We start from the raw sequence: 7,500 nt of genomic DNA, 5'->3' as shown, positions 1-7,500 counted from the left end.
TATTGTATTGACTGCTCGTTGGCACTTAGCGAAAGCTACTACTAGTAAGTAAAACACGTGTACTGAGTGAATTACACTGAGAGTTAAAAATGTATCAGACACAAACCGATCTTGAAGCTAGTCTCGGAGATTTTTTCAGAAGAGAACACAAAATTCTGATCGTTTATTGAAAACTGGCCTCATGTCACTTTCTTCTAGAAGAATTTACTTGGATTTGCTTTTCCTATTTAAATGTCTACATGGTCAATATGACCTTGATGTGTCTGGTTATCTACAATTTTATGAACTCGAACATGAATCTTATAATTTAAGAAATACTGAACTAATGTTTAAAAGTATTTATGCTAGAACTGACACATTCAAGTATTCTTTTTTTCCTAGAGCTGTATGTTCATGGAATAAGTTACCTACATCTGTTAAAAAAAGTGACTCAGTCTCTAAGTTAAAACAAGAGTTAAAGCTGTTTTGTCTTCAGATAGATCGCCATGACTGATCTTATCTTTTTTTTTTTACTTTTTAATTAATTAATTAATTAATTATTATTTATTTAATTAGTACTATTATTATTATCTATTTTTTTTTTGGTAGCCTACACTTGTTAGGGAAGTTCATTCCTGTTTTGTGGGTTTCCAACAGCATACTCATTTTTAGTGTTATAGTTAAGTATTTGCATACTTGTAATTTGCTTCTTTGCTGTGAAATAAATAAAGTAAAGTAAAGTAAAGTAAAATCATAACTCGTATCACACAGTACTGCACTTCTCATTTAAATGCCATTCAAAGAACATAGAAAAGTCATAAGTGACTGATAATAAAGACCTTTGTACAGCTTGTATGATGAAGTACGGACTGTACACAGATTAATAAAGACAGACCAATGCATTTAAGATTTGCCTTCCAAGTGAAAGCAAAGGGGTTTGTTTAGAGAAAATTAAATGTAACTGTGGCGCACCCCGGCGCACCATCAACGCGGCAGAAAAGTTCTTCAGGTCGAGAGGATGAGCAAACATGAATTCATTGTGCACGCAAATTCGAACAAACAAACAAAAATTATGAGCCATTACACCTTGAGCGTTACAACTGTTAACTTAATAAAATGACATTAATCGAAGATTCTCTGAATCCATAAAATGGACGGACAAAACCTGATCAAACATCTACAAACAAGATGCATGAGAGAATTTTAATTAGTTATTAAAATCTACCATGAAGACCGAAATCAGCTCCAAAATTAAAGAATAATATGAAATAAACATGCACGAGTCTGCTATGAAAATAAAACAACAACTTAAATTCCAGCTGAGAGACGACGGAGTTGAGATGTCTCTTGGCAAAGCACATGATGGATTTAAATTATGCAAACACCTATGATACTTTGGTCAACGTTGAGTGTTATTCAAGAAACCTCAGCGCTGACGGAAGATTAAAATAGCTAACTCGCCAACGTTTCGTTTCGTTTCGTTCACAAAATTAAACAGTCTAACCATTCGGCAAAAACGGTAAGCTTAGTTCATGTAAAACAACGATTCATCGCAAGAGAGCACACACTTCTGTAGAAAACAGTTTTTTACACCTCTGAACTCACAAGTTCTGCTCAATTTGCACGCATAAGTGAGCACGAAGATATCCATTTTCTACGCTATTAGTCAATTGCTAAGCCATGAACAGCTGATATCGAAAAATTAGCAAGCACCTCTATTGGATCATTTTATAGTCATTGTCGACTGCAAGAAAAGTTACAGCATGTCATACTGCATCAAGAAAGTACAAGAATGTATGAATTCTAGAACATAAGAACCTCAACTTTTGAACTCACGTTCGCTTGTACGAGAAAAATAACGAAACCCTACCTCCAAAACTGGCTCCAATGTGAAAAAATACGCATAAATCGTGGCACAGATGATGCACAACTGTCCAACCTTACACCTCCCAAAGCAAGAATTTAAGTGACGGAAATCCGACAAATAATACATAAAAGATCACAGATCAACAATGGCCACAACTTTGTGACCCTCAGCGAGGGAATGAAAAAACTGCCCAAATATGGTATGCAAAAATGTCCGGTAAATATTCGGGTAATCTTCGGAAGAAATACTCCGGGAATATCGACCGGTGAACAATTTCAAGACAAAATTTAAAAATTCGTTTTAGACTATCTTCTTTTGACGAAAAAGTTTTTTATGGCCTTAAGTCAAAAAATGTTTACTACAAAACAAAACGTTTTAGATCTCGTTCAAGGTCCTTCTTAAGTTTCATTTTCCATTCATACATACAAATCCCTTCCAGCCAATTCCCTAGCATGGATTATATGCCTCATAATTAGCATCCTCTGAGACCCATGCAAGGAACCCTTCGTGGGGCACAGGAGAAGTGTAAACTCGCAAAACAAAATGGCGATGAAGAAAAGTATAGAACGGCTAGGAGTTCAATTATTCTTTTCTTCCTTGGCATTTGCTTTCACCTGTTTACACTTCTCTTGTGCCCCACGAACTGCCCCTATGTCAACGAGGGTGGTTCCCAAGCAATAATTATTGTCAAAATGTAGGACCCTCCATCACTCCAGTAAGTTAGGCACAATTGATCAAGTAAAAAATTTTCAAAATTTACTTTTATTCCCAGAAGTGCGAGAACATTGTACAGGTTTTCACAGACATCCAATAGTAATATGCTGACAGAGAATCTTTACAAAATTGGGCCATGTCATAAAGCAAAGGCCACCAAAAATAATAAAAAGAATCTGGGTGCAGGGGAAAGCTCATCCCCTTCAAGTTAACCGTACTCAATCAATCATGACTTTTTTTTTAAGTCACTGGTAGATGCAACCCGCAAGTACAACTGATGGAAGCTCAACAGCCTAAACCAACATGTTGGTTGTCTCAGTTGGATTCTCCAGAGTTTCCTGGTAATTCGCTATTTTTGCAAATCCATAATACACTTCATTTCTTGGGGTTATTTGCATTAAAACAATGGATATCCAGTTCAATGAAGCATGATACAGTCCCAAGAGTAATAATTATTGCATAAGTTATTTAAAGAGCTCCCCAAAACGTATTGAATTATGGGTTGGGAAAATAGTCTATAGTCTAACATTGGACTGTTTTCCCCTCCACAGATATTCTCACTACTTTTCCATGTGTCACTAAACAATAAAATTAATGTCCTCAGTAATAAGAAATTACATAAAATAGTTACAGGTACTGCTCCAGGTCCTCGGATTGTCTGAGGTGACAAAGAGTTGTCATTGGAACAAACAATGTTGAGAGATTATGGTATAGACAAAAGAGACTGGGAATGTTATTTCTGAGGCAAATTATGGATAAAAATTCATCAAAAAAATAAAACAGCCTGCTCATAGCAAAAAAATAAAGACAATGTCATTCAAGAATTTAATAATAAACTTCAGAGCAAATAAAAAGTCTTGTAAAACTCACAGAATGAGGCAATTATCTCTTCTGTGCATTAATCTACAATACACATTTGCCAGTTCGTTATTTTAATGGGCAAGTACAGAATGAAAGAGAGAGGAATCTTTTAAGATGCAAATTATTTTCCTAATATTTGCCTACTTCACATGTCTGTCCAGCAATCACATTGTGAGAATACCAAACAGCCTAAATGTAGACCCCAGGAGTGGATCCAGGCCACTTTCAACCGTATTACAACGGGTCACATTCCACAGGTCACTCGTTGCAGGTCATTGTTTTACGTTTTGGAAGGTAACCAAAACCTTCAATTTGGCTATCCCTTGGCCTACGGTTGGTTTTTAGGCCTAGGGTTAGCCAAATTGAGTGTTTTGCATTACTTTCAAAAAGGTCAAACAATGACCTGCAACAAGTGACCTGTGGAATGTGACCTGTGTTTTTTGGACCTGCCGACCGTATTATGTGAATTCAACCACATGCATTTTTTTTAATTACTGGAAATCAAAAGAAATGTAACTTGAGCAGAGAAAGTAATAAGTATCCAGAAATTCAATCTCTGCTAATTCCTTACAAGGTTCTTGATATCATTGAAATCAGTCTTTTTTGTTTGCCTGGTTTTGAAATAATCTTTGCCTACACTCCAACTCCAATAATTATTATTGCTTGAATTAACTGGCATTGGAAGAAAGAAAAAACGATGCAAAAGATGGACAATTTTTGGACCTTCAAGTCATCCAATGTCTTAATTTTTGCCCAAGATCTTGTCCATCCTTATAATATAAAAAGCCTTTGAAGTCTAACACAACTTGTTCACAAGGACAAGTCTATGTAAAGTTTTCTGTATTTCCTATTATTTCTCATGGCTATTTATCTTATATAAAGCATTTCTTTTCCTCCCCCTAATTTAAGTTGAATTCTATGTTTTGATTCACTTTATCCTGCATGGTCATGTTCTTGAGGCATGCCATGACAATAACAATACTTTTCAGCCAAGTCCCTTCGCAATACAACACCATGACATAGTCCAGCTTCTAACACTTCATAATTGGCTTGAAAACCACGACCCTGTTTCCATAACAACAGCGATTTATAGCACTTCTCAATAACTTTTCGGTTCTCATCTTCAATAATTTCAATATTAGCTTCTGGAATGCCTAAGGCTCGAGCAAGATTCTTCCATTTGGATCCAAGTTCTGAAGACAAATTAAGCAATTCTGCATCTGATGGGCTTCCAGTTTTTCTCTGCATAGCTAAGAAACTAAATACAGAAACCATAAAAAATAATTTATTAAGGAGATATTCATTAAAATCTTGCTTGTAAATGTACTTATTGTATACATACCGAGATTTACGCGCCAAAAAGCACTGAGATAAAAATAGTCTCTTCACGCTAGAGAAGCCGAAAACACCAAGAAAAAGACCAAACACTATGTTGCTCTGTTCCACGAATTTCTTGTTTTGAAAGGCAAGACAAGACAAATGGATGAATTGACTCCTCAAGAGCTCAGCTCCTCAAGAGCTTGTACGATTTTTATTCACTTGTTGTGTGAAACAAACTCACTCGCTGCACTTGTTGCTTTGTTTTACACAACTTGTGAATAAAAATCGTACACACTCACAATCGTGAAATAACCTATAAATGTGCACAGTCTTGAAAACTTAAGCACTAAATTTAAAATGACAATATTATTGTTTTAAAATTAATGCTTTATTATTATTGGACAAGGTCTTTATAATATCCAAACTTGCTATAATGAAGGCCGAGGCAAGTGAAATTGGCTGGGGCAGATTCCACTTGCCTAGCTCTTGATCATTTAGATGTAAAAGACTGAACTCTATATTATTTGAATTTTTTGGTGGACGTATATACATTGTATATATATAATTGAACTGCAGAATAGAATGGAAAAAGTTTGGAAAGGTCTTCACAGTTAGTTGAGCAACTAACCCAAGGAACCCAAAAAATTCCAGGATTGAACTATTCAGGCATTTTAGTTTAGTATTTAAATTTTGATAAAGTGTACTAAAACTATACAAAAATTTGGTTTTATCAACGGAGTTGATAATGTAAATTGGCCACCGTACAGAGATTCTAAAAGCTGACGTTTCGAGCGTTAGCCCTTCGTCAGAGCGAATCGAGGGATTATGGGTTACGTGTAGTTTTTATAGTAGAGTAGGAGCTACGCTATTGGTGGTAACATGGCAACGTGAAAAGTAGGAATATATTAGTTAAATGAAAAGCGTTCGTTAATACCGTGAGGATTAAGGGTGCCGATTTGAAAGATGAATTTTTGTTCCAGATTCTTGCGGCTTTCCGTGGTACCTAGATGTAGGGAAAGGCCGCAGATAGCCATGTGTTTTTTGGAGTGGTTAGGCAGATTAAAATGGCGAGCGACTGGCTTGGATGCATCCTTGTCATTCTCCTCAACATCGCGAAGGTGTTCGCGGAATCGGTCACCTAGTCGTCTACCTGTCTCACCAATGTATAATTTATTGCATAACGTGCAGGTTATGCAATAAATGACATTTGCGGAGGTACATGTGAAACGATCGGTGATCTTAACAGATCGCTTAGGTCCCGATATCTTGCTAGTGTTAACACTAGCAAGATATCGGGACCTAAGCGATCTGTTAAGATCACCGATCGTTTCACATGTACCTCCGCAAATGTCATCTAGTGTTAACACTAGCAAGATATCGGGACCTAAGCGATCTGTTAAGATCACCGATCGTTTCACATGTACCTCCGCAAATGTCATTTATTGCATAACCTGCACGTTATGCAATAAATTATACATTGGTGAGACAGGTAGACGACTAGGTGACCGATTCCGCGAACACCTTCGCGATGTTGAGAAGAATGACAAGGATGCATCCAAGCCAGTCGCTCGCCATTTTAATCTGCCTAACCACTCCAAAAAACACATGGCTATCTGCGGCCTTTCCCTACATCTAGGTACCACGGAAAGCCGCAAGAATCTGGAACAAAAATTCATCTTTCAAATCGGCACCCTTAATCCTCACGGTATTAACGAACGCTTTTCATTTAACTAATATATTCCTACTTTTCACGTTGCCATGTTACCACCAATAGCGTAGCTCCTACTCTACTATAAAAACTACACGTAACCCATAATCCCTCGATTCGCTCTGACGAAGGGCTAACGCTCGAAACGTCAGCTTTTAGAATCTCTGTACGGTGGCCAATTTACATTATCAACTCCGTTGATAAAACCAAATTTTTGTATACTACTTCCCCACCGACGCAGCACCACAGTTTCTTTAGAAACTACCCCTTCATTCATTTGTACTAAAACTAACTGTTTAAATTATTCTAATTTGAAACCGTACATGACAATTGCAGAATGTTATACAAAGTTGTCTTTCTTTACTTATTTCAACCATTTTGTATCATAAAGGAAGGAAGGAAGCCAGAAAAAATCCAGGTTTGAATGAGATTCTAACCCCCTTTCAAGCCTGGAGTTTTTCATTTTTCTTTTACAACTGCTTACGTTGCTCAACTAACTGTGATGACCTTTAATTAAATTTCCAAACTTCATTTTCTATAAATCTACATAGTTGTAAACAAACAAGAAAATATGTATGCAAAGAAATAAGTAACTTTGGTGCCCTTGACAAATAATGAATAGAAACCTGCACATTCTTCAAGAATAAGATATCAGGTTCGTCAATGATCCAAAAGCTGCATCATTATCATCATATCTTCATTCACATGTACCCTTGGATTTTAGGGTAGCTTGATGTAGCTACATGTAGTATCTCCAAGCATTTATTCTCCCAACTATGACAGACTCCACTGCAGGTTCTTTTATGTCCCACAGGGTCATAAACATTGAAGAGTTGTGAGACGGGGCCTACAGATGTCATTACAAAGGCAGCACTTCCTCCTCAGTTATTTAAAGACCCTGAGAACTGGTCTGACCGGATTCGAACTCACAACCTCCCACATGGCGGCCCGGTGCTCAAGGAACTGAGCCACTAATGCGCATGATTCCATAGTCAGTGTGATTATAATGGTCTTGGCAAGTAGAATCTGATAGTGGATTTCACTTACCATC

At 36.9% G+C, this 7,500-nt stretch overlaps 1 protein-coding gene and 1 long non-coding RNA gene across 2 annotated transcripts in view; both read right to left on the bottom strand.

The window, feature by feature from the left end:
• LOC138008169 (talin-like) overlaps positions 1-2,012 on the bottom strand; it is a 124,773-nt gene extending 122,761 nt beyond the window's left edge. Inside the window, exon 1 of the mRNA XM_068855399.1 lies at positions 1,850-2,012. The gene's annotated coding sequence lies outside the window, so the exon portion shown is untranslated. The remainder of the gene's footprint in view (positions 1-1,849) is intronic.
• A 568-nt stretch (positions 2,013-2,580) lies between these two features.
• Positions 2,581-7,500, bottom strand: part of LOC138006170 (uncharacterized) — a 7,151-nt gene continuing 2,231 nt past the window's right edge. Inside the window, exon 2 of the long non-coding RNA XR_011123859.1 lies at positions 2,581-4,679. This is a non-coding gene — a long non-coding RNA (uncharacterized lncRNA). The remainder of the gene's footprint in view (positions 4,680-7,500) is intronic.

This window comes from Montipora foliosa, chromosome 6 (assembly GCF_036669935.1).
Source record: "Montipora foliosa isolate CH-2021 chromosome 6, ASM3666993v2, whole genome shotgun sequence".
NCBI lineage: Eukaryota > Metazoa > Cnidaria > Anthozoa > Scleractinia > Acroporidae > Montipora > Montipora foliosa.
The sequence above is the reverse complement of the archived record's forward strand: the minus strand, read 5'-3'. Positions and strand labels throughout refer to the sequence as shown.